General features: G+C 46.4%; 1 non-coding gene across 1 annotated transcript; it reads left to right on the plus strand.

The window, feature by feature from the left end:
* Nucleotides 1-20,362: 20,362 nt before the first annotated feature.
* Nucleotides 20,363-20,434, plus strand: trnah-gug. The gene has a single exon. It is a non-coding gene; the product is annotated as a tRNA-His (tRNA).
* The last annotated feature ends 3,431 nt before the right edge of the window (nucleotides 20,435-23,865 follow it).

Here is a 23,865-nt window from a genome sequence, read left to right on the forward strand (position 1 = left end):
ATAAAAACCGCATTCTGGCGGTCAACATCATCTTGAGTTCAAGTCAACATGAAATTGGGGACTCGCCAGAACGCGTTGTGTTGTGTTGAGCTGGTTAGGGCAGTGGTCCCCAACCACCGGGCCGCGGACCGGTACCGGTCCGCGGGTCACTTGGTACCGGGCCGCCAAGCCGCACAGAATTTTTTTTTTTATCGATGATCAATTAATTCAGGTCAAGACACTCGTCCCGGTCACGTGACATGTTTCCCCAGTCGAGCCCGCAAAGCTAATATGTGGCGACAGGCTAACTAACCAGGCAGTGAAGCATTCAAAACTGCTTCAACACATGGAGACCAAGCATCCTGCAATAAAAGACAAACCTTAAATCACTTCGGGTGTCATTGTCTCCGATTACGTCTAGATGGGACCGGCTCGTTTCTGAGAAACAAACTCAGTGCTCCCACTAATTCAACGTAATGGTAATGATATTATAAATGTATTATTTATTTATTTATTTATATAAATGCCGGTCCTTGGGGGGGGGGGGGCGCTAGGAATTCACTGGGGAGCCAAAGGGGGCGCCAGCCTGCAAAAGTTTGGGAACCACTGACCTAGAGCAATACACTTCTGGCCAATCAAAGGAACTGGTGAGAAGCTGTTTGCATATGAGTGCAGGTGATGGGTATGCAGAGGCCAAACGACTGCTGGAGTACCATTATGGTGACAAGATAAAGCTTACTAATGCATACATGGAGAAAGCCATGAACTGGAGCACCATTAAGGCAGAAGACGGAAAGGCATTGTACAGTTATGCACTCTTCCTTCGAGCATGCTGCAACCTGTCTCGAAGTCTGCAGGATATGGAGGAGCTTAGTCTACCCTCTAACCTGAGGCTCTTGTCTCAAAGCTTTCTATTAAGTTGAGGGAAAGATGGCGGTCAAGAGCATTTGACATCATGGAGCAGAGACAAACCAAGGCTACCTTTTCTGACCTGGTTATCTTTATTGAAAGACACGCCAGGATCATGCAAGATCCTCTCTTTGGTGACATCCAACAGCCACTTTCCACAAAGAAGTTTCTGCAACCTAAACTCACATCAGATTCCAAGCTTCCGTTTAAAACCAAAGGTAGTTTTGTAACTGCTGTGGCAAATACTTCCGCCTCTGCCAGAAATGATGTCCCCAAGCAACAATCTGCTAATAACAAGTCTCCTGTTATGCGATTTGTAATGAAACGCATTCATTGACTTCATGTAAAGAGTTGCCCTCTAAGACACATGAAGAGCGTGTTGAAATATTAAAGAGAAAAGGTGTCTGTTTTGGCTGTTTGGTAAAGGGCCACTTGAGCAAAGATTGTAAACGGCGCCTTACTTGTTCTGTGTGTTCTAAAAGGCATCCAGACATACTGCATATTCAAAGGACAGCTGAGGGAATCACAGACCACAAGGGGAACCCCAGTGGATCTGAAATGGCAATAAATAGTGGATTGGTCTCACTGGAAAATGGAAGCATTGGATCTAGTGACGATCACTGCACATTAGCTATTGTACCCGTTCAAGTGAAGCTGAGTAAGTCCAACCATGTTGTCCAGACGTATGCATTCCTTGATCCAGGCAGCTCCGCCACATTTTGCACTGAGAGTCTCCGACGACGACTAAATGCAAGAGAAGAAATCACAGGATCCTTTTGCGAACTATGGGTCAAGAAAAACCCACCGACAGCATCGTCGTCAGCGGCTTAGAAGTAAGCAGTCTGGAAGGGAAATTTTTCTATGGATTGCCCGATGTTTACACACAGAAAGAAATTCCAGTCAGCAAAGACCACATACCAAAGCAGAAGGATGTGAAGAAATGGCCACACTTGAAGGATGTATTTCTGCCTACCATTGATGCTGACATCGATCTCTTGATTGGAACAAATGTGCCCAAACTCATGGAGCCATGGAGGGTGATTAATAGTAACGGCAATGGACCTTTTGCAACCAAAACCCTGCTGGGCTGGGTTGTCAGTGGTCTCCTCCATGATGAGCACACAAGTCTGAGTAAGCAAGGCAAGCCATATGTTTACACCAATCGGATTTCTGTGGGAATTGTACGTGACCTTCTGGTGCAGCAACTCAACCATGACTTTCCGGAGAGTGCATATGAAAAGGAAGAAATGTCTCAAGAGGATCTGAGATTTCTAAACATAATGAACACCTCAGTCAAAGTACAAGATGGACACTATCAATTGCCGCTGCCATTTAAAGGACATCCCAGAATGCCCAACAACCGTATGATGGCAGCGCAGCGGGCTGAGCCTTTGAGGCGCAAGTTTGGAAGGAACACTATTTTTAGGGAAGAATACGCATTGTTCATGAACACCATGGTGAAATGTGGACATGCTGAACTCGTACCAAACCAGGAAGAGTCAATACAGAATGGCAAAGGCTGGTACATACCCCACCATGGAGTACGTCATCCCAAAAAAGGAAACTTGCCAGTGGTTTTTGATTGCTCCGCATCTTACCAAGGAACATCTCTCAACAATGAACTCTTGAAGGGCCCAAATCTTACAAACTCCTTAATTGGTGTCCTGCTACGTTTCTGTCATGGGAATGTAGCCATACTGGCAGATGTAGAGAAGATGTATTATCAGGTAAAGATACCACCAGAGCATGTTGACTTTTTGCGCTTCTTGTGGTGGGAGGATGGCAACACGTCTCAGCCTCTCATGGAATACAGGAGGACAGTGCATATCTTCGGAGCAACATCATCAGCCAGTTGTGCCAGTTATGCCTTAAAGAGGACAGCTGAGGATAACAAAGGCAGCTTTTCAGCTGAAGCAGTGAACACAGTCCTCAACAACTTTTATGTTGATGATTTGCTGAAGTCCGTGGATACAGCGACCGATGCCATTCAACTGTGCAAGGAGTTGAAAGCTCTGTGTGCAGCAGGAGGTTTCAATCTCACCAAGTGGTCCAGTAACAGCCGAAACGTCCTGGTCCACATTCCTGAATGCGAGAGGGCTAAGGGAGTGAAGGACTTGGACATAGACCTGGACGACCTGCCACTAGAAAGGGCCCTTGGTGTGCACTGGAGTGCAGAAGATGACGTCTTCAAATTCCACGTTGTTTGTAATTCAACTAAGGTTTCAACATAAAGGGTTCAAAGAAGTAAACTAAAGTTTGTTTTCTAAATTCCAAGTTTCAAGTTCCAAAAACTACAAGCTTGGAGCAGACTTGAAGTAGCTTGAAGCGGGCTTTTTAGCGGTACAAAACTATGTCACTACTATCTTCCTTCCTTGTCTAACTGAGACTGACTACCAAGTGGGAGCAGCCTATTTATTTCCCTGATCAGGTGACTGATCAGGTGACCAAAGGCTTTGTCAAATAAAGGTCCATGGCCCAAGGCCAGCGAATCTTAAACAAAAATAAGAATTTAAGCTAAGGAAACTAAATTGGCTCCAACATATCCGGCCCCTTATAGCTACCACGTGTAGCTATAACAAAAAATTCACAATGGGGGCAATTTTAGAAAACTAAAAAATGTTAATTTCTTAATTCTAATTTTAAGTTTTACTTCCAATTATACTACAAATGTGTGCAAGTATCAGTGTATGAATGTAATGCAAATGTAAGCACATGCGCAGTCTTTGTTCAATGTTGGTTGTTGGCTTTTACCAACAGGTAGATCTTGCTGATGGGCCGTAAGAGCTGGTTGGTTCTAGTTTGCAATCTCACAGAACGAACAAGGCCCTTGGAATCTGCTATAGCTTCGATTACTCTTCCGATCACCCATGAGCCTCGCGGTGCTGTAGGATCAGCTATCACAACAATGTCTCCCACACCAAAGTTGGGCCTGATGCGGGACCATTTGGATCGTTCTTGCATGAGTGGAACATATTCCCGTATCCACCGTGTCCAGAAAAGATCTGCGATATACTGTGTTTGCCGCCATCGCCTTCGGGCATACAAGTCTTCCTGTTTGAATGTTCCTGGTGGAAGCACGGGCTGGACCTTTAGCTGCAGTAGGTGATTAGGCGTCAGTGGTTCCAAGTCATTAGGGTCACTGGAAACGGTTGTCAAAGGACGGCTGTTCAGGATGGATTCAACCTCGCACATTACTGTTACTAAACCTTCATCATCCAAAGACTGCTGGTTTGTGATGGAGGATAATATCCTTTTCACCATTCTTATTATGCGCTCCCAGATGCCTCCATGGTGGGCACCGGCTGGAGGATTGAACGTCCACTTGACACCTTTCTGGATAAGACTACGCTCAATTTGATCCATGTTCCATCGTTTCAGTGTTTCCCGTAGCTCCTTTTCAGCAGAGATCAAATTAGTTCCATTGTCCGACCTTAATTCTTTCACTTGGCCTCTTCTGGCTATGAAGCGCCTAAACGCATTCACGCAAGAGTCTGTATCCATTGAGTGTGCTACTTCCAAATGGACTGCTCTAGTAGTCAGGCAAGTAAATAGCACGCCATAACGTTTTGCCATGCCACGCCCTCTTCTCACCTCTATTGGTCCAAAGTAATCCACTCCAACATGTGAGAATGGAGGGAGGTCAGGAGTCAAACGATCAATTGGCAGATCGGCCATCTTTTGTTCACCTGCACGTGCAAAGTTCCGCCTGCAGGGGACACAATTGTTCACAACTTCCCTTGCAAGAGAATTTGCACAAGGAATCCAATATTTTTGCCTTAAACTTGCCAAGATGTGATTTCTGCCACAATGGCCAACTTGCTGATGAATGTGTTGAAGCAGAAGCTCTGAAACGTGATGCCTTTTAGGCAAGATAGCTGGATGTTTCGGTACCTCTGGCATAGCCATCTTGCTCAGGCGACCACCAACCCTCAATAAGCCATGGTCAAGGACTGGGTCCAGTCTGAAGATGGAGCTTTTCCGGTTAACATTCCTTCCGTTGTGCAAGCATGCCATCTCCTGTGGAAACCCTTGATTTTGGCAGAACTTCACAATGGCTTCTTTTCCAGGTCTTGAACAGAGAGTGTCTTAGGGCCACCCATGTCTGCCTTTAAGGCCCCCTTTCTTTTGAGAACACATTGTGTGAGCAAACTCTTCAGCTTCAGGAACCAGGCAACGGCTCTTCTGAGTTTATTCCAAGTGGAGAAGTAATTCAGCAACACACTAGTTGGATCATGGGTACTGGCTAACGTGGCATGTACTTGAACTTCTCTTCTCAATTCTGAGTCATCTGGAGGAATAGCAAGGTCGACAGGTACGTCAGAGTCAGAGTCAGAGTCAGCTTTATTGTAAATTCCTTCATGCTAAGACACACAAAGAAACCGAAATACCGTTCCCCCTATCCCACGGTGAGACACAGTACACGATTAACACACAAGTAAAACAACGGGGAGAGAGTTCAGGACCCCAACAGCCTGGAGATCACAAACTTCGCCAGTGGCGAGCAGTGCTGGCATCCCACAACAGAGTCCCGGCACCATTCGTCACGGATGTAGACGCACAGTCCACCTCCTCGCGATGTTCCCCCTCGTACAATGGCCCGGTCCGCCCGATAGCACGCCATCCGCTCCAGATGCACAGCAGCTACGCACTGTCCGGTCCGCAGAACTCAGCAGGCATGTTGATGTCCAGCGATCGAACGTTCGCCAGAAGAATGGAAGGCACGGCCGGGCGAGCTGGGTTGGCCGCCAGCCAGGCCCGGACGCCCAACCGGGGGAGGAATAGCAGGCGAGTCCGGCAACGCTCCAGGACGGAGCAGACCGAGCGCCTTTAATGTCCCCGCTTCAAAGTCCAGATCGCCACAAAACTCGCTTTCGCCGATGTCGAGCAGAAGCAGCCCGCCGCACTTGTAGCACAACCCGGCACGATGAGACGAACACACAAAACTGGCGGACAAACCCACATTAAACGACAAAACAAAACACCGTTCGGGACAGAGAGAGGCCGCTGCGTGTGCACGCGCCGCCATCTTACTTCCGTTGGGCCAGTGCTGGGTTAAGTCTTTCAGGAATTTGGGACCAATGATCCAGTTGTTGCCTTTCAGAAAGTCTGCAGTGTTTAATCCGCGGGATGCATAGTCTGCTGGGTTCAATTTTCCAGGAATGTGTTTCCACTGTAATACATCAGACCTGCTTCTGATTGCATTTACACGATTCGCAACAAATGTGTGAAATCGTCTATTGTCATTCTTTATGTATTTCAACACTGTCGTACTGTCTGTCCAAAACACGGATGGTTCCAAGTCCATTTTTAATTCATCTACGAGCATCCCTTCTACACGAACTGCCAGCACTGCAGCAGTCAGCTCCAGACGTGGGATTGTCATAAATTTCAACGGTGCCACTCTTGATTTCCCCATCACAAACTTCACATGTACCTGCTCCTTACTGCTGACCAACCTCAGATACGTCACCATGCCATATCCTACTTCACTTGCATCGCAAAAGTGGTGCAATTGTGCATGTTCAACTTTTCCAAAGTTCTTTGGTTTGAAACTGCGGGTGATGTTGAAGGCTGTGAGAGTCCGAAGGCTATGCAGCCAACGTTTCCAGGATTGTGCATGAGTGTTCGGTATGTCTTCGTCCCAGGTAAGGTTCAGCCTGCAAAGTTCCTGCAGCAGATGTTTTGCTGGAAAAGTCACTGGGGCAAGAAATCCTAGCGGGTCATAGATTGAACTAACCGTGGACAGGATGCCTCGCCTGGTGCATGGTTGCTCTTTGAGAGCCACGTGGAATTTGAAGAAGTCATCTTCTGCACTCCAGTGCACACCAAGGGCCCTTTCTAGTGGCAGGTCGTCCAGGTCTAGGTCCAAGTCCTTCACTCCCTTAGCCCTTTCGCATTCAGGAATGTGGACCAGGACGTTTCGGCTGTTACTGGATCACTTGGTGAGATTGAAACCTCCTGCTGCACACAGAGCTTTCAACTCCTTGCACAGTTGAATGGCATCGGTCTCTGTATCCACGGACTTCAGCAAATCATCAACATAAAAGTTGTTGAGGACTGTGTTCACTGCTTCAGCTGAAAAGCTGCCTTTGTTATCCTCAGCTGTCCTCTTTAAGGCATAACTGGCACAACTGGCTGATGATGTTGCTCCGAAGATATGCACTGTCATCCTGTATTCCATGAGAGGCTGAGACGTGTTGCCATCCTCCCACCACAAGAAGCGCAAAAAGTCAACATGCTCTGGTGCTATCTTTACCTGATAATACATCTTCTCTACATCTGCCAGTATGGCTACATGACAGAAACGTAGCAGGACACCAATTAAGGAGTTTGTAAGATTTGAGAGGTAGGACTGAAGCCAGGTTAGAGCAGTGCCAGAGAATCCAGTGGAGTGAAGTTGGTTAAGGAGGATATTGTGGTGGACAGTGTCAAATGCAGCGGACAGATCCAACAGAATGAGAAGTGACGGGGAGCCTGCATCGGCAGCCATGAGAAGGTCGTTGGTGACCCTAACAAGTGCTGTTAGTGCGTAGCGTCCTGTTCTTTGCGCTATGCTTACTGTCTGCTGTATGCGCACTGGCTCAGTTTTGCTCCTCTTATTTATTGGGTTATTGGTTTATTATTTATTCATCGCTCATTTTGTTTATTTATTATTTTTTATTTATTATTTATTGTTTGTGCCTTCTTGTTTTTATTTTGTGTCGTCTACTTGTATGTCTCGTCACCGTGGGATAGAGGAAACGGAATTTCGGTTTCTTTGTGTGTCTTGACATATGAAGGATTGACAATAAAGCTGACTTTGACTTTTGTTTCAGTGCTGTGGCCAGAGCGAAAACCAGATTGAAATTTCTCAGCGATGTTATTGCGGGTGAGATGAGTGTGAAGTTGGGCAGCTAGCACTTTTTCCAGAACCTTGGAGAGGAACGGGAGGTTAGATATCGGTCTGTAGTTGGCAAGGTTGTCCGGGTCAAGTGAGGGTTTTTTGAGCAGGGGGGTAATAATGGCAGTCTTCAATCCAGGGGGTACAGAGCCAGACTGGAGTGAGAGGTTGATGACATTGGTTATTAGGGGACTAATGGCTGAGGTTTGTTGTTTAATGAGGGCTGTGGGGAAAGGGTCCAGGGCACATGTGGAGGGTTTCATCTTTTTGATGATGTCCTCTACCTCCGACTGCAAGATAGGGGAGAAGCAGCGGAGAGGCTGGACTGTCCCGGGTGGAAGGAAGGGGGGAGGAGGTGAAGTGGTGGGGCCAGAAGAGGAGAGGAGCTGGGTGCGGATGTTGTCAACCTTAGCGGTAAAGAAGGTCATAAAGGTATTGGACACTACCTCTGAGGATTCTGTTGGAGTGGTGGGTTGGGGTTTGAGAAAGTGGTTGATGGTTGAAAAGAGCTGTTTTGAATTTCATGGGGTATTGTTTATGATATTGGAGTAGAACTGGGCACGTGCAGTCCCAAGGGCTTTTGAGTAGGCCTTCTGATGTTCTTTGTAGGCCTGTTTGTGCACGGTCAGTCCTGAGGCTTTGAGACTACGCTCCAGGATGCGTCCAGTTGACTTCATCAGACGCAGCTCACTGGTGTACCAGGGGGCTGAGCGTGAAAAAGTGACTGTTTTGGTTTTTTGGGGGGCGTGGATACTTAGAAGTTTGGCCAAAGAGTTATTGTAATGGTCCACTCCCTTGCTGACTAATGGAAAGGTTGCAGAGGAGGAGGAGAGAAGCTGGAGGTCCTGTGCTATAGTGTCTTGGTTGATGTTTTTGAAATTTCTGAATGAGATTTGCCGCTTGGGTTTGGAGTGGGGGCGTGGGAAAGGCAGTTCCATTTGAATAAGTTTGTGGTCAGACACACCGACCTCGTGAACTTGTAGGTTGCTTATGGCCGATGAGGAGATGACAAGGTCAAGTGTATGCCCTTTGTCATGTGTGGGGACATTTACATGTTGGGTGAGGTGTAAACAGTCCAATAGTTGCAACAGGTCAGAGGCAGGGGGGCGGGAGGGGGTGTCGACATGGATGTTAACATCACCTAGTATGGTTAGATTAGAGGAAGTGGAGGTACAGAGGGTAGTGAGTAGATCGTGTAGTTCTGGAATGAAAGAGGAGTTTGGTTTAGGAGGGCGGTAAATAAGTAAAACTGTGATAGGATATGGAGGTTTACATTTGAATGCAAGGGATTCGAATGAGGAGTGATCAGGTAGAGGGAGGGGGGACAGCTCTAGATCAAGACGGTGGAGTACAGCCAGGCCACCGCCACGGCGAGTGCTGCGAGGTTTACTTATGTATTTATAACCAGAGGGACAGGCTTCATTGTGGGATTGATAGACATCCGGTGGTTGCCAGGTCTCAGTCAGGCACATTATGTCTAAGCCTTTGTCCAGGATGAGGTCGTGAATAAATGATGATTTACGGGTGAGTGCTTGGATGTTGAGGAGATCCATTTTGATTGTGGCTGTGGGGCTGTGTTTAGGTAGGGGGCGAAGTAGAGAGAAATCCACTCGATGTTTTCTGTGCCACATGCAGTGCAGTCCACTCTGTGTTGGAGTGAAATCCACTCCGTGTTGGTGTCCGTTCCGTGCTGGAGAAATGAACACTCCGTGTTTTCCCGGCAACCCGGTGTCCGTCTTGTGTCGGAGTCCACTCCGTGTAGGAGTGAAGGGCGCACCATGTTTTCCAGGCCACCTGGAGTACTGCAGCCCCGCATGGTTGCTACAATAAGATCCAAGTGCGCCAGGTCTCTGATGACGAGTTGGACATGCGACGGGGTGTCGGGCGGAGGAGGAGCAGATGGATGGTACAGTGTTATGGACGGGTTGGGAGAAAACAAAGTTACGACGGGTGCTTCTGTGGATGTAACGTGGTCTGCGGAGAAGTCCGAGTTGTTTGATGACTGAGACACACCCTGGAATGGTGTGATTACTCAGCTCCAGCAAGCGGGGGATGGAGTAAGTTAACATAGTGCCGGTTGGAGAACACTGAACTTGAGTGTTAGCCATTGGCTAGGCTAGCCAGGATGCCTTGGCGGGGGGGGGGGGGGGGGGGGGGGCGCCGTAGTAGGCAGCCGGCTCTGTGGAGGTTCGCCGCGGTCCAGGCGACCGTGGGCCGACCGCGCCAGCCTCACCAACACCGTCCTCTCCTTCCTCGCCAGCTCCGCCCGACAGGGCCTCTCCGCTCAACCAATGGCCCGATGCGGTCCCGGCAACTGCGGCCCGACCGCTCCAGCCTGCACACTAAAACTAGATGCTAAAAACTAAACTTTAATAATGGCTAAAAAATAAATAAATAAAAACACTAAAACTAAACTAATTCTGGTGGAGAAGCGGCGAACAATCAGCGCCAGCGTCCTCTCCCCAGATTACTTCCGCCTTGGTCCACACGCTGACTATGAACCAACCTTAGATGAGCTCAGCAAGGCCATTGATGCTCTAGCACAGGGGTGGGCAAACTTTTTGACTCGCGGGCCGAACTGGGTTCTAAATTTGGACCGGAGGGCCGAACCAGGAGCAGATGGACGTAGTGTTTGTGTGAAGTAATATAAGCGACCTGTAAAGGTCATTGCATAAAAGATTTTGACCTTTAGTAGGTAGTAAAGCATGGATATTCCAAACAAGTTTTTTGAAAACAAATGCATTTATTAACAGCATTAAAAAAAAATCACTAAAAAACTGCTATCAGTGATTCTCATAAAATACGACACTATTATTATGAATAACAGTCTCCATCACTTCAGTGCCTGCAGGTCAGATTAATGAAAAATTTTATCTTATGAGATCACATCAAACAGCAAACATTCTGACCAAATATATCATCTTGAAGAATCGGTGAAAGCATACATCCGAATAAAGTAATCAAAACGGCAACACGGTGAGGGGTATCTGAACATCAGAGCAGAGTTTTAACTCACAAACACCTGGTAACAGAGGTGAGGAAACGGGAAACACTTCCTTAAAGTAAGCCTTAAGAACTTTACAGGTTAAGATTAGTCGCAAACAGGTGGTGCATCAATGTCCTTGAGCATCCTGCATTGTTTGAAAATGAGAATGGTCGCTAGTTTCAATCCCTGCTATGTGTACAAATCATATTCAAAATGCATTTTTTTACAACAAACTTGAGAGCCTCCCCTTCATTTTCAGTGGGAACAGTGTTGTTGGTCTCCCTTTTTTGCTAGTGCATCATAGTCTGGAGTAAAATTTGTTGTGGCAATTCTTAGGAGAGATCCGTTTACCTCGATCTGTGACGGGTTGATGTGGCTGAACGTCACGTCGCGTACGTCGAGCCAAATTGGCCACTCTTTTAACATTCGGCACTCACTTCTTTTCTTCGGGCCACTCATTTTAATGGAAGGATTCCAGGGGAAGGTTTGTGGGTGGCTTTAGCGTAAAACTGTATCTGAAAGCTCAGCGAGCGAATTACAAGAATGCTGTCGTCACAGCCCACGCTGTAAATTCGGGACTGATACAAATAGAGCGCGAGTGCGCCATGTCCGTACTACTGAGTACGTACGTACACGCACTTGTGAGTGTGCACCGAGCTTTCTGACACGGCTTCCGGTAGTAAATGCGCAGGCGAGCGGTTCCCCATCTACTGGGGAAACGCAGTCATTGCAGGCAAAATGACAAAAAAAAAAGTTTAATAATACAATTAATTCAGGGTTGGCGGGCCGGATTAAACGGTCCCGTGGGCCGGATGTGGCCCGCGGGCCGTAGTTTGCCCACCCCTGCTCTAGCATGTCGGAAGTCTCCTGGTGCGGATGGAATACCTCCCGAGCTAATCAAGTGCGGAAAACCAGCGCTTCTGAAACCACTCCACGAACTCCTGTGTTGGTGTTGGAGAGACGGCAAAGTACCACAGGATATGAAGGACGCCGAGATTGTTACACTGTACAAGAACAAGGGAGATCGTAGTAGTTGTGATAGTTGCCGTGGTATCTCTCTACTGAACGTAGTTGGCAAGGTCTTTATCCGTGTTATCCTTGCCCGCCTACAGGTCCTAGCTGACCGTGTGTATCCGGAGTCGCAGTGTGGATTCAGAAAAGAAAGATCTACAGTCGACATGATCTTCTCATTGCGCCAGCTACAGGAAAAATGTCGAGAACAACGAGCTCCACTTCATATTGCATTCATTGATCTTACTAAAGCTTTTGATTCGGTGAGCCGAAGTGGTTTATTCCAAATACTGAAGAAGATTGGCTGTCCTCCGCAGTTGCTCAACATCACAACCTCCTTCCATGAAAATACGCAGTGCACCGTTAACTTCGACGGCACATCATCGGAACCATTCACCACAAAGAATGGGGTGAAACAGGGGTGTACTCTGGCTCCAACATTATTTGGAATATTCTTTTCACAAATGCTCAAGTTGGCATTCAGTCATTCTGAAGAAGGTGTCTATCTTCATACTAGGAGCGACGGAAAGTTGTTCAACCTATCTCGCCTAAAGAGTAAATCCAAGGTCCGCACCTTTTTAGTACGGGAACTGTTGTTTGCAGACGATGCAGCCTTAGTCGCACACACAGAGAGTGATCTTCAACAATTGATGGACAGTTTTACTAATGCTTGTAAAGCATTTGGATTGTCGATGAACATCACCAAGACCAAAGTCATGGGTCAGAACATACAGGTACCACCGTCAATCAGTGTCGAAAACAATCAGCTTGAGGTTGTGGATGAATATGTCTACCTGGGCTCAACAGTCGCCAGCAATTTGTCACTGGATGCTGAAATCTCAAAGCGCATAGGCAAAGCCTCAGCCGTTATGGCTAAGCTTCACAAGCGAGTATGGGGTAACCAAAAACTCACAGTGAACACCAAGCTCAAAGTGTACCAGGCTTGTGTCCTCGGAACGTTGCTGTACGGTAGTGAGTCATGGACCACCTATGCTCGCCAAGAGGACCGACTGGAAAAGTTTCACATCCGGTGTCTACGTCGGATTCTGGACATCACTTGGCAAGAGCGCGTCACGAACACTTCGGTGCTGGAAAAGGCTGGTTCCCTCAGTATGCATCTCCTGCTTTGTCAACGTCGAATGAGATGGCTTGGACATGTGCGCCGCATGAATGATTGAAGGATCCCAAAAGATTTACTCTACGCTGAGCTCGCTTCAGGACATCGTCTGAGGGGTCGTCCAATGCTGCGCTTTAAGGATGTGTGTAAAAGAGACATGGTCCTCACAGGTATCGACACGAAAAATTGGGAACTTCAAGCGATGGATCGTAAGTCTTGGCGCCAAGTCATTCATGAAGGAGTCAGGAAAGGCGAGGAAAAAAGAATCCAGCATTTGGAAAGCTAGCGTGAACGCAGGAAACAGAGACAGGAAGCTCAGGCCCAAGAGCGACCAACTCAATTCGTATGTCCGGCTTGTGGGAGAGACTGTCATGCTAGAATCGGACTGCTGAGCCACTCAAGACGCTGTACTTTACTCCAGTGATTCCATGCTCCATGGCGCTACCATTGTCTCTCGAGACAGACGGATGCCATAGGTAGAGATATAGGTCCACACGCAGCCGTCAAATCAATCAACCACCCAACCCATTAAATCGACTTTCCCACAACCCACCGATTTGGCCCCCACTATGTTTCCTTATGATGCGAAAATGTCACCAGCACAACATTATGTATAACGTGTGGAGAGTTGGATTGAAACCACAGTTCGCCATCCGGCTCTCTCGCCCGAGGCAGAGGTGCTCTTCCGGACGGCGCTGGTGGGTGGGCTGCCGCCAGATGTGAAGAAGCAGCTAATGTCAGACCCTGACATTCTGGTTTGTGCCGAAGCACGATTTAAACGTCATCTTTTGCATCACTGCAGAACGTTCACTGAGTCACAAGCTAAAGTTGAGAACGAGACAGATGCTTTATCAAAACAGTTGTTGAAATTACAATTGGCAAAAATGCATGGTGAAGCTAAACAGTCCAAATCACAGAAAAAGGAAACGCAAATGACACAGGCTCCTCAGGTGGTGGGGCGCGGAAGGAGCCAGTTCCGGGGCGGATACAGAGGCCGGGTAGGGAGTGCACACGCCTACCCGTGTAGGGCGACATAAAAAACCCTACCCGCCCAACGCATGCTTCATCTGCGGCGAAACCGATCACTGGGCAAGAGGATGCCCACAATATCGGCCGCGTGGAGCCGCCCGCCCAGCCGGAGGCCCGCCACACCAACAGCTCCATCTGGTGGACGACCCTGGCAACAGCCACAAACACACGGAGGTCAGTACTACCAACATGATGATCTCTGGAGTGGACAATTTGAATAGGGCCGCCCGGGGAGCCAGGTAAGCAGCGGCCCGGCGGAGCCAATGCTTCATGTGACAGTGGAGGGGACACCTGTGCAGATGCTGGTGGACACAGGAGCAACTTATTCATCAATAAACACTGCCTTACCCGTATCCTCACTTTCAAATAAAACAACAACTTTAGTCGGCTTCTCGGGACAACCACGAACTCTGCCTTTTACCAAGTCACTTGAGATGGTGATCACCCGGACGGGGTGTAGACTGTGGCACAAATACATTCATTCCACAGACACTCCAATCAATTTGGTGGGAAGGGATTTGCTGTCTGCCGTCAAGGCCAGAATCTTGTGTGGGCCAGAAGGGGTGATTATTCAATTTCCAGATGGCGTCAGCATCCCGTGCTCACAGCAGCTACAACAACATGGCCAGTGGCTGATGAGGCCCCTACCAGCATAAGCAGAAACTGCAACCACTTACTGGGCCAGGCTGGAGCCAAAGACCCCTGCTGGTGGCGGTGTGTTCTCAACCTACCTGCTGTGGAAACCCTGGATCTGCTCACTGGCGCCATACCACCCACCTGTTGATCCTTTGCATTGCACTCTATATTATGACCGAAAATGTGATGATGTACGTATATCGGGATTTGTTTGAAGAAATTGAAGGGCGCATGTGGGATTTAACTTCATCAAGCATTTTAATTGGCAAAGAGGGAGTCGCAGCAACAACTGAATTGACATCTGAACAAATGCAGTGGTTCAAAATGACAGAAAAAGGGGCACCACACATTTCGCTGGCTCTTGCCCCGGGACACGAGGCCAGACAGTTGGGCTCAATGGTCAAGCGATTGTTGCGACAGACCGATTGGCGGAAAACTCACATTCCTAATTTATACTGGTCCGAGTCTCAGAACGCTTACCAAATTAAACAACCCATGACAGACACAGGATTCCTGGAGATGAGGTTGGTATCTCGCACACATGGCAGGGAATTAACTGATCATGAGGACGCTGAAGTAATGCTTGTGGCCTTGCCCGACACCCTGTGGTCCCAGGGTCCATTTGATGTCGGGTTTTGTCACTCGGTGGCCCCTATTGATCTCCAAATGGATGAGACTCAGCCTATCAAACGGCCTCAATATCGTTGGCCGAAAGAGGCGGACCAAGGCATGGAAGACACTCTGTGCGGCCTCTGGGACGCAGGGGTGTTGGAAGTGTCGTGTTCAGAATGGAACACCCCGTTGAGGCCAGTCTCGCAACTCCGTCCGGCCCCAGAGTTTGTTCCGACAGGATGAAGGTGTCCCTGTTTCACGGACCCGGCCAAGAGAGGGAGGTCAGGTGGAGTAGGAGTAGCAGAACGGAGGAAGAAAGAGGAGGGCCCGAAGGGGTTTTCGGAATTGCTTTTAGTAAGAGTATTAATCATAAGCTGTGTTTTTGTGTGGACATTGATGACAATTGATGAGACCATCCAGCTGAAAACGTCCCGGATTCAAATTTCACGACATCGCTGCGGAGAGAGAGTGGTTTGTGAAGCTGAAGTAAATACAACAGAAGAATTATCACGAGAAGAGCGGTGGATCTTGAGACAGAAATGCGACAACGGCAATTGGCAAAGGTGTTGTCAAAGTCCCAGGCCACAGGTAATTGTAGCATGTATGATGATGTGTTCCCAGTCGTAGGGAAGGAAAAAAGCAAACCCATTTTTGACAATCAAGTCACAAAGCAAAATTTGTCATGTTTGGTCCTCAATGGAACGGGTACAAGCATCGGCCAAGTTGATCAAACATGGTGTCAGGTGAATTTGAAACTAAACACGACACATCCTCTCTCTCGCGCCGATGTGTGGTTGTGGTGTGGTGATAATAAATTGTACGACCGCCTCCCGGCAAGCGCCTCGGGGGTGTGTGCGCTTGTCTCACTGATTCTGCCTGTGTTAGTTGTCCCCGTTGATTTCCAGAGCATCAACTGGAACGCGGAGCTCCCGTTGACAGGGCTGTTGCGACGGGCACGGCGCGACCTACAGGGCTGAGCGAAAACGACCCAACATATATAGACGCCATCGGTGTGCCTAGGGGTGTCCCAGATAAGTACAAACCCGCCAATCAGGTATCCTCGGGATTCGAAAGCATTTTGATATGGGTCATCCCGAACAAAAATGTGGACCGAATCAATTATGTCCACTATAATGCACAGAGATTGGGAAATTATACCGCTGAATCATTTGCGGCGGTCCATGAGCAACTTGCGGCTATTTCGCTGATGGCCTTTCAGAATCGTATCGCATTGGACATGTTATTAGCAAAAGAACAAGGCGTGTGCGGCATGTTCGGCGAATCTTGTTGCACTTTCGTTCCAAACAATAGATTGCCCCATTTCAGTACTGTTTTAGAAACCTTTACAGATGGTTAAAATCCACATACCGTTTTTTTCCGTGTATAATGCGCAAAATTTAACTAATTTATTGTCCTAAAATCTGGGGTGCGCATTATACATGGGTACAAATTTTTTACAATTTATTTTTTTTTTAAATCTTTTTTTTTTTAAGAAAATCATGGTACAACAAAACCAACAACAGGACTGACCGACAATAGTGTGTTTGTACTGTGCTCTGGTCATTTCGTCAAAGAAGGGATAATAGTCCTCTTCTCTTCTTGACTGACAATGAATGTGATAGTTTAATACAATCAGCAAATAACAAAATGCGTATTACAGGTAATATTTTATTTCACAACACTTTGCCTTGTTCCTTTCGTCTCTGCTGTTCACTTCAAACACGCTCCATACGAACGCAATGCTCTCGTATCAGACGCTTGCTCGATCACCTGCTCGTTTGCTGTCACAATGTACCCTACACAAATCCGAAACATTTGTTGCGGCTCCGAGTCACGACGAGGGGCAAATTTTGGTTTCCAAGGGTGTTTTTATTCCTCTTCAACGTCTCTCCCATACAGAGCCGCCTTTTTCACATGTCCGCACGTCACTTTCCTCTCTTTTCATCTGATCGCGGTGGTGCCTTTACGGGCAGTCGGAGAAATCAACGCCAACAAAAAAAATACATCCAGCCTAGTTAAGACCATACCAAAGACTATAAAAATGGGACCCATTGCCTCCCTGCGTGTGTGACGATCATTGGGACTTAAAAAAAAATAAAAAAATAAAAATAAAAATTGGGTGCGTATTATACATGGGTACAGGCTTTTTTCCAGCATCAACATGCCATTTTTAGGGTGCGTATTATACATGGGGGCGCATTATACACGGAAAAAAACGGTAATAGTTATACGCGCATGTGTTCCGTGAGCGTTCCCCTTTCTGCCCCCTCCCTTTTCTTTCTCCCGCCAAGCAGTCCATCGTGCCCCAACACAGGGCATGTTCCTCGTTAGTATCGTGGATAGTATCTCTACTTGTCGTGTGAAAGACCAGGGTTCAGTTATCAACCCAAGTGCGTTAACCTATGTTTGCAGCAGAGTTATTATATAGCTGCATTGGTTGTGCGTGCGTTTGAACTTAAGTGAGTGACCTGTAAGTTTTTCAAAATAAACTCAAACTTTTATCTGTAGCCAACTTCTACTAAATCAGTGGTCCCCAACCTGTTTTGCACCACGGACCGGTTACGTGTCAGAAATATTTTCGTGGCCGGTGCCTTTATATAAATAAATAATATTTATATACCGTATTTTTCGGAATATAAGTTGCGTTCTTTTTTCATACTTTGGGTGGGGGGGCGACTTATACTCAGGAGCGACTTATATGTGAATTTTTTCACAACTTTTTACTTGATCATTAACACTTTACTTACTAGTATAGTTGATTCCTTCACATGTAATTTTCATTTCAAACCGCATGAGGGCGAACTATGGCTGTGGAATAATTGGAGCCTCACTGACAATGAGTTCCATTCACTGACTTCCAAAGTCGGGAGATTTAGTGATTTGGAGTGACACAGATTATTGGATAAACTTGTTATTTATGTTATAGTTATTTGATATGTAGTTTATTTAGAGTAGCAACGTGTATGTTGTTAGACTTCAGTAGTTTCCGATTTTGTAGGGAGGCCGTGAAGGCCGTGTGGGGGCGGAACGAGCGATCCTGGGCGCTTGCGTGTGTTGGCTCACATGTTGAGCTCTTGATTTGTGAAATAAAGAGCCGGCCTGTTACCAAACCCACGTCTTGCTTGGTACTTCGGTAACGCTACAATATAGTTATATACGTAGATCTGTGGAATAATTGGAGCCGCCAACTGACAACGAGGCTGACATCAGCGCCGCACGTATGTCCGGAATCGACAGCTGTTTATTTTTGGGGGGGTTTGACACAGGGGATGAATATTCCGGTGGATTTAATGATTTGGAGTGACACGGATGGTTTGTTAAAATTGTTGTTTATATTACATTTATTTAATATGTCTAGTCTGACGTCTGTGGCACACGTAGTCTTTCCGGCGTCAACTTTTTTTTTCTTTTTCTTTTTTTTTTTCTCAAGTGACACGGAAGACGAAGATTCTGATGGATTTATTGATTTGGAGTGACACGGATGGTTCGATAAAATTGTTGTTTATATTATTGTCATTTCATACATAGTTTATATATTGTTATATGGGCCTGTAGAAAATTTTTAACTGTAACGCGCCGCTGATGTCGGACTTGTATACATGAAGGAGAACCAACTCGATCGATAGCTTTAATGATTTGGAGTGACACAGATGGTTTGATAAAGGTGTTATTTATGTTATAGTTATTTGAATAACTGTTATTGTTACATCAGGCCCGTTCTCAGCTTCTCGTTTGTGTTTATGTCACGTTAGCATACCGTATCGTTTAGCCTGTTGTTGCTCGTTCATGTCTGTTCTTGGTGTTGGGTTTTGTCAAATAAATTTCCCCCAAAATACGACTAATACTCCGGAGCGACTTATATATGAGAGAACGCTCACGGAACACATGCGCGCGTAACTATTATGTGAGTTTTAACCGTCTGTAAAGGTGTCTAAAACAGTTCTGAAATGGGGCAATCTGCTGGTCCAGTTCGTATATGCCTGCCTTCATGTTTAGAGAGCACTACCTTTAGGGGGAGCATTAGAGATTAAAGGTGAGGGGGTTATGGTAGGCGGGTTAGCAGGTTAAGGGTTAATTATTAGGGTTTGGTAATTGTTAGGGTTTTAGGGTTAGCGTTAGGGCTTGAAGTTGGGGAATTGGGAGCCTTAGGCCAACCAGATTCCATTTATTCCATAAATCACTGACATTCAGTCTTCAGGTCCATGTCACATGGGCTTCCAATCGGAATGTAACGGGGTCAGCTGGTCTACTATGGGGCTCATTGGTGCAGGGGAATGATTCTCGCCTAGGGTTCTTTGATTACCCAGGTTAAACTCCCGGACGAGCTCTTCTTTGAAACACTGTTGTCTATCGTTGTGTGGACTGTTTGACAGGCCAATGTTACACAGAATGTAACATGGTCTGCGAGCTTTCTTTGAGGCTCGTTGGTCTAGGGCAGGGGTGTCAAACTAATTTTTGTCGCGGGCCACATTGTAGTCAAAGTTTCCCTCGACGGGCCATTATGACTGTCAACCCAAATAAATAAACGCCTCATATTATATACAGTATAAGCTACAAAACAAACTGACAAATAATTGTTTTTTCAAATCAGACTAGTGGAATCTTTTCAAATATTTCAAAAATAATTTTAAGAAGATTCTTAAAAGTTACGACAATTTGCAATTTTAGTATGACATAAATTTAATGCACAATTTGTCGTCGCAGGCCACAGAAAATGATACGGTGGGCCATAACTGGCCCCCGGGCCTCGAGTTTGACACCGGTGGTCTCGGGGTATGAATCTTGCTTTGGGTGTGAGAGGTCCGGGGTTCAACTCCCAGATGATCCCTTTGTTAAAACATTGCTGTTGAACAACTAGCCCCATTTCATCTGAGGTGCATGTCACATGGGCTGTCAATTGAAACGAAACGGGTTGAGTTAATTTACCTTGGGTCTCTTAAATCTGTTGTTTTGATTCTCATCACTTGAATCTGCCGTCATGTGTCATCCATTGCGCCACTCACCCTACAAGACTGTATCGACTGTAAACTTGTGTGGAAAACTGTCATTGTCCAAAGGAAGGCTGTTTAGCAACAGTGACCAGCAGACAAATTCAACAAGGTAATTTGATTATACCATAATCCGGATTTGAATCGAACACAACCATTAGCCACTACACGATCATGGCCGGTATGTAGTAGCGTTAAAAAAGTTGTGCATATTGGCCATGATCGTATAGTGGTTAGTACTCTGCGTTGTGGCCGCAGCAGCCCCGGTTCGAATCCGGGTCATGGCATAATCAAATTACTGTGTGGGATTTGTCCCTTGCTCACTATTGCTAAGCAGCTATCTTTTGGACAATGACGATTTTCCACACGTTTGCGGTCAATAGCCTTAACTTGTAGGGCGAGTGGCGCAATGAATAAAGCATCATGGCATATTCAAGTAATGTTACCCATTTTTTTTTTTTTTTCATTTTTGCAAAAGTGTTACACACCAGCTTACAAGCCACATATTCCCGTGGGGCTGGATAACGCATCTGTCTACAGATCAGAAGATTCCAGGACTCCTGGCCAGCTCACATGCCATTTTGTGGTCAACATTAGCTATGTTTAATTTATGTGAACTTTTGGGTTGAAGTAACTCACAGACAGTCAACAAATAGTCTTTTCAATTTTGTCTCATCTCAAGTCTTAGGGATCATCGGATCTGCGTAGTTATTGGATAGTTCCACCAACATTTTAACATCAACATTCTTTCATGGTCTGCCTGGGTGTCGTGGCTGAAGATCCTAGAGAAAAGACCCTAAACATGCAACTGCATATTGGCCATAATATAGCATTGAGGCGGCTGCAACCCCAGTTTGAATCTGGTTAATAGCAGAATAAACTTGTTGCAGTTATTTTTTATTCACCCTAAACAGTCTTACGTTGGACCATTTACATACACACAAGCTTACAGAAAATGACAACTTCCCGTGGGGCTAGTGGGTTGTTCCTTGCTCTGAACGGACAGCCAAAACGATTCCTAACACTTACTAATCAAGTCCTAACCAATTCCTGTGTGTGTATGGGGGTGGGGGGGTGGTTGGGTCAAAGAAACCAATCAGATGGCCCGAATCCATGCATGGCGGATGACGGCAGTGATCAACACAGTGATATTTGAGAAGTGAAATGAAGTTTATAGGATTTGCAGACAGTGTGCAATCATTATTTAAACAAAAGTAGGCAGATGCATACAATTGGAAACCCCAACAGAAAAATGACATCAATATTTAGTAGATCCTCCTTTTGCAGAAATGACAGCCTCTAAACCAGTGGTTCTTAACCTGGATTCGGTCAAACTCTAGGGGTTCGGTGAGTCGGTCTCAGGGGTTCAGCAGAGCCTCCACTGCGGAGGTCCGAACACACCTGATTTATAAATTTGTGATAACGCATATCTGAACTGGTCTCGCAAAGGCAACAGCAGAAGTCACACTGATTTGCTGGTATGTCATTTGTCGTGAATTCATGCATTGTGTTGGTTTTAATCTTTGAACAAGGTGGTGTTCATGCACGGCTCATGTTGTGCGCCAGTAAAAAACATCTATGTATATATAAAATTCACTAAAGAGGGGTTCGTTTATTGCACATAAGAAACTGGTGGGATTCGGTACCTCCAACAAGGTTAAGAACCACTGCTCTAGACACTTCCTATAGTTTCCAATGGGAGTCTGGATTCTGGTTGAAGGTATATTTGACCATTATTCTTGACAAATTTGCAAATCCTATAAACTTAATTTCACTTCTCAAATATCACAGTGTCTGTTTGATATATGATATATTTAACTGAAATTGCTGATGCGATCAGCCAATGATTTATAAATGAAAATCTTGAAAATGGTGAGGGGTGCCCAAACTTTTGCATACGACTGTATATGACCAAAGATTTGAGGTCCAACCGAGACTTGAACTGAGATCACTGGATTCAGAGCCCTAGCTGAGCTCAAGATAACTACTTCGAACCAGATCTGATAATTCATGATGTTATGGATTAAAGCTGTCTTCACGTTAAGAAGAATTGAACGGATTTAAAGAATGACTACGATAGGGAAATAAAGAACAATTAAAGTTCTAATTACTGCAAATAAAACCATGCTCAACATAGTTAATACGAAATAATTGATAACCGAATTAAGGATTAAGAAGAAATTTAATGAATAGGCAAGAAAAAGAATGACAAGTCTCAATAGTTCAAACGCCAACAATTCCACTCGCCAAACTCAGAGCAAAAAAGGAGACAAAGGGTCTAAAATGCTCTTTGGTTGGAGTGATCAGTTCTCCTTTGTTCCAAAATTCGAATTCTGTTTTAATAGATAGGCAGCCTTCTGGAGGAGGACCACGCCTTGAAAATGGCATCTCCCTTTCCTGCTGGCCCGAAGTCCTCTCTCCTAGCCTATCTATCAGCTTAAAATTTGACAAAGTCCAATTCGAAGACTGTAGAAATTCATTTTAGTAGATTTTGGTCAAATCTCAAAAAGAATGAAAAAAACATCTTCATTTTAAGGCGTTCTTGACTCCGGGCACGCAGTGCCAGCGTACCGGCGAGGGAGAACCCTTTTCCTGTCCTCATTGATATGGAATGCCTAGTATGAACTAATTTTCACAGTTAACACTGCGTTAACGTGACAATAAAGGAATTCATTTCAATCTCGACTGCGTAATTTGTGAGAGTGCGGAACTGGGTCCGTGCTCTCCCTGATTCGATTGAACTTCAGCTGTCGGAAAACTGCCTCGTCGGCTGGTGTCTCGACTGCTTTCCCTTGCCCTCACAAACCTGACAGGGAGCTGTATGGCTGCAGACTGGTTGTTGGTCTCTTTTCTGCTGGTCTCGAGAACTTCGGCCAGCTTCGTCAGGACTGGGTCGTGGCGCCATCTGTAGCGTGCCTGTGTCAGTGCAGCCTGCCAGTAGGTGCTGTAGGCTGGCGTTAGGTGCGCTGCACAGGGTACCCCTCTTTGTGGCCTTGGACCAGAATCGTGGAGGCTCTCCCCAGCCAAGCCCCGCTCTCCCTTCTTTCACCTTGTCAATTCTTTCCTGATGTTGAAGCCTGCCGATAGCGCCACGAGTGCATTTCGCACAGTAGGATCCAAGGATCCTTTTAGCTCAAGAACGAACCTGGTCTTCTGCTCATAGCCCAAGGTATGGACTGGATCGGCAGTTGTAGCGCGGTTGCCCCGAACAAGCCTGTGTCAGAGAAACCTTTCTGTAGACCTAGCCATTTCCGAATGTAGGAGTTGGCTTAGTCTGTCCAGCCCGTTCGCTGTTGATGTTGCTCATCTTCAGTGGCCACATGGCCCTTTGGTACAATGTGAAGTTGTAGCATCACAATTTTTGCTTTCCGGGTAGCTGGCTCTTGTCGATGATTGCAAGGCCTTCTGCGTGTTGTTTCTTCTTTGTTACATTATAAACAAGGCGGTGTCGGACAGCACTAACCTGGTTGCTGGTGGGGAAACCAGCTATGTAGCCTCCGATTCCAAAGTTTTAATATAATTCCATGCAGTAGCCCAGGAATTAGGTAGTGTGGCCGAGCGGTCTAAGCCAAGGGTGGCCAACCAGTCAGCCAACATTTTTGACTGTGTCATCCCAAAGAGCCACATCACCCCCCCCCCCCCCCCCCCCCCCCCCCCGCAAAGAGCCACATCAACCCCCCCCGCAGACAGAGAGAGCCAGACACACACAGGCCTCTGC

This window comes from Syngnathus acus, chromosome 11 (genome assembly GCF_901709675.1).
Source record: "Syngnathus acus chromosome 11, fSynAcu1.2, whole genome shotgun sequence".
NCBI classification, from domain to species: domain Eukaryota; kingdom Metazoa; phylum Chordata; class Actinopteri; order Syngnathiformes; family Syngnathidae; genus Syngnathus; species Syngnathus acus.